Genomic DNA, 4295 nt, shown 5'->3' on the forward strand with positions numbered 1-4295 from the left:
AAAATCGGGCAATCAAATGGAGCATTTCCTCCCCCACACCTAGTGTAACTCATCATAGCCGCCACTCTAGGAGAAGCTAGAGTGTCTAACTTCTTGCTCAGTAATTCGACCTGGGCTTCCAATGAGGTAACTGCATTAATCTCATGAAGTCCGGCTATCTTCTTTCTGTCCCTTGTGTTCTACTAATAAGTATTCATAGCCGTTTCTTCAATGAGATGTCAGGCCTCGTCGGGAGTCTTGCTTCCTAAAGTACCTCCTGCTGCAGCATCAAGTAACTGCTTTGTTCTTGGGTTCAATCCATTATAGAAAGTCTGAATGATCATCCACTCGGCAAACCCATGTTGAGGATATTTCCGTTGGAGTTCCTTGAACCTATCCCATTTCTCAAATAGAGACTCCAATTCTGTTTGCACAAAAGATGATATTTCATTCCTAAGCTTCGCAGATTTTCCAGGAGGGAAATATCGGGCACGAAAAGCTTCTACCATCTCTTCCCAAGCAGTGATTGATGCTCTAGGTAATGAATGTAGCCAGGGCTTAGTTCCCTAACATAGATCTAACCCTTTGGTCCAGGAGAAATACCCTTAGTCACAATTAATCCCCAAATACTAAGGATTACTTCAATGCTTCACTCTGTTGCTTGTGCAACTAAGCCCTAGCGGAGTTCATCTCTTAGCACTTCAGTCTAATGTGACCGCAAAGAACTCTTGGAATGTGGAGGTAGGATACATCACACCAGAGGCGAAAGGGGGCGTTCCGCTATCTCTCTACTCACCCTCTCGATCCTCTCCAATCTTCCTTTGTCTAACTCTCATGATGTGTCACTCACTCACAAGGATTACGAATGTCGGCTCTCAACCCTAGTGTCACTCTAAGGGAAAACCCATTCAACAAGCATTCAAGAATAGAACTCAATTAAAACATCAATTAAAGAAACAAAATAGAAAGGTCAAAGAAACAATATTATCCTAGGGTTTACAAGTCCAAGTACCCACTAGGGGTTTAGCTCTCCATAGAGCAAGATACAATCAATAATGAAATTGAAAGTAAAAGCATGCAATCCATAAGTAAAACCCCATTGTAGTCCGTATCGATAGTCTTGTGGAGCAGCCTTGTCTTCTCCAAGGGTTCCCTCGTCAAGCCTAGGGCATTCCTCGCCGAATCGTGAACAATAACTGCTACAACAATTTGCTACAGTACTCCACCAAAATACTCCCGAATCCACACTTTCATCGAGGCCACATTAACGGGCACACATCCATGCGGTTGTACACATGCATTTTCAATAAAATCATATTTGACGATAATCTTACTAGCATTGCACAAGTTGGAACACATAAGTGTGACTGTCTTTGTGCCCCTCCAATTTACATGTTCACTCGAGCACAACGGAGGTTGGCACACACTCATATGTTTTTGAACACAACTTGTGTCTTCACGTTTGTTCACTCCAAGATTTCATCAACAAAGTGCATTTACGATCTACTTCGGCTTCTTTCTTCCACACTTGTCTCCACAACCCTATATGCACAAAAGAACACAAATACACATGTACAAGCGATAAAATCTGATAAAAGTAAAGCTCATTGTAAGAAAAGAATACTTCGTATTACTAATACACAAGCACTTATCAATCCTCTTTGATGCATTTGTTATTTTTACATTTTTTACTTTAAAATTTATTAGGATTTCAAAATTTATATAAAAATTTTAGTAATTTTAAAAAAGTTTAAAAATCTTATATATATATATATATGCATATTATATTTTTCTATTTTAAAATTATTAGAATTTCAAAATTTATATAAAAATTTTAGTAATTTTAAAAAATTTTAAAAATCTTATATATATATATATATATATATATATAAATGCATGTCATATGTAGTGAGAGGGATAGATTTTACTAAATTTTTAAATAATACAAACTTGACATGTATTCTTATTAGTTGAATTATTGAAAATCTCATATATTTGTTATAGATAACAAAATTTTAAATTATACGTTATGATTTTTCAATATATGTATTCAAATTTTTGTTATATTAGTAAATTATTTTTTATTTAAAATAATAATTTTGTTGGATTATTTTTTTTTTATTTTTATTTTTGTATGTTTTTGCCTTTAGGCTTCAGCTCCCCTACCATCTAAGTCCTGGTTTCATCCCCTGGATCCCATGAAATTTTTTCCAAAATTTATTAGGTTCATCATAAATGGATTTAAATGTAGTACACATTATATTTCTGTAGCCGCAACCCAATGATTTGTTTGTCAAAATTTGACACAGGTTAAAATTTTAAATTATTGTTTGATAATAAGATTATTTTTTGCAATGGTTTCTTATTTTATATTTATTGCTTGGATTATCTCAGTGTTTTTTGAAGCAATAGTTGATAGAAGGCATTTGAGACCATAACTATATTGTTGAAATTATACCTGCCATTTTAATCATTCTTATTTTCATGATTGCAACCCTTAATTCCATGCTGAGGTGCTGAGATCCTAGGACTTGTGCTCATGATAGTTATTTTTGCAAACACATTGAGGCCAGGAGTGAATACTAGATTAACTAGAATTAAATAGAATGGCGTCAGTTAACTAGAATTTTATTCCTTGTCTTAGTTGAGGTGTGGCTTAGAAAAGATCATGGAAACCATCTCTAGTGCTTTATTTTATCAATTATCAAAACAATTTGGGTATAAAAGGGAATTTGAGTTTTAAAGCAGCACAACAAAATGTCTTATTCACAAACTCAGTGTCAATCTTTTGATCTTTCAAAATTACATTTTGACATAATCAAATTTTTACTGAGATATATAGTAAAGCGGGTTTCAGAGTCGATATAAAGAATTACACTTAAATTTTTTTTTATTGTTCGGATTAAAAAAAAATCAAATTTTATTATTACTAAAACTTGATTGATTATTACTTCCTACACTTTGTACATTCATGTGTATTTCATCATAGTTTTCTACCAACTTCCTGTAGCAATTCTATTTATTAAATATTTTTTATCTAATAAGATTTTCTTTATTTTTGCAGATGGATAAGAAGAACTTTCCTTTCGAACCTACCTTAATGCTTTTTGTTTTCCCTATAGGATCAAACCTTCATTTCAATACACATTTGCCAATCACTGATCACCAACACATCCTCTTGGATAACATTTGGGCCTCTAGAAATAATCTAAAAAGTCATATACCAGTTCTCCATATTCTTAGTACTTATTTCCATAACAGAAATAAATTCCCAAGGTCAAATTCCACAAACCCAAATCTATTGACTTCATAAAGAATCACATCTCAAGCCCTGAAGCCACATACGGTCAAGTACTTCATAGAAAAAGAAAGGAAAATCAAATTTCTTGAAACAAAAATAAAAATCTTGAAAGAAAAAGAGGAAAACATTGAACATGATTTGGCAAAAAAAATACAGGAAGAGTTAAAAGAGTTTATTGAAAAAATAGAAAAAAAAGAAGAGAAATTTGAAATATATCCTAAAAATATAAGTAAAGTGAAAGAAAAACTTTTCGAATTAGTTATGCAGAAAAAAAGCAAAGACCAACAGTTAGCTGAACAACAGACAATTGACACACCCTTGCATGTGTGTACTGCAAGTGCATGGGTTGTCGAAGTAATAAAGTACCGAAAGGGTGTGTAGTCGAATCCACAGGGAATAGATGTATAGAAATAAGAAGTATTGCTACTTAATTAGAGTGAAAATCAATTGGTGATTGTGATTCAAACTATTAATGAAAATAAAAATAAAAGAGAAGAGAGTAAACAAGAGTAATCGGAAGAGGTAATCAATGGTAAAGTGGGGTACCCGGACAATGCTCACCCTATGACTATTGTTTCAAGTGCAAGACTAATATTAAGCTTCCCTAAGTAAGATTTAATGAGTCGTGGAAATCTAAAGACACACGGTCCCAAACCTAAGGTCAACCGTGATTACCTCTCTACACTATACCCCGGTGGAAAGGGATACTCTCAACACCTCACACTGTGTAGGACTGCTTGGGTTTCTATAGACTCCAAGTGATAAACTCTATTCCCTAATTTAGATCAAACCCTTTGGTCCAAGCGAAAGATCATTAATCACAACTAAGCCCCAGCACTAAAGATTTCTCAACACTTCACTCTGTTGCTCGGGCAACTAAGCCTTAGTGGAGAAGATTTCTTAGCATTTCACTCTATCATGATTGCAAAGAATTTTTGGAATGTCGAGGTAGGATAAATCACGTCGGAGGGGAAAGGAGACGTTCCGCTACCTCTCGACTCACCCTCTCAACCCT

At 34.2% G+C, this 4295-nt stretch overlaps 1 non-coding gene across 1 annotated transcript; it reads left to right on the top strand.

The window, feature by feature from the left end:
- The first annotated feature begins 333 nt into the window (after positions 1-333).
- Positions 334-440, top strand: LOC120269654. The gene has a single exon (XR_005539298.1). It is a non-coding gene; the product is annotated as a small nucleolar RNA R71 (small nucleolar RNA).
- The last annotated feature ends 3855 nt before the right edge of the window (positions 441-4295 follow it).

This window comes from Dioscorea cayenensis, chromosome 9 (assembly GCF_009730915.1).
Source record: "Dioscorea cayenensis subsp. rotundata cultivar TDr96_F1 chromosome 9, TDr96_F1_v2_PseudoChromosome.rev07_lg8_w22 25.fasta, whole genome shotgun sequence".
Taxonomy (NCBI): Eukaryota; Viridiplantae; Streptophyta; class Magnoliopsida; order Dioscoreales; family Dioscoreaceae; genus Dioscorea; species Dioscorea cayenensis.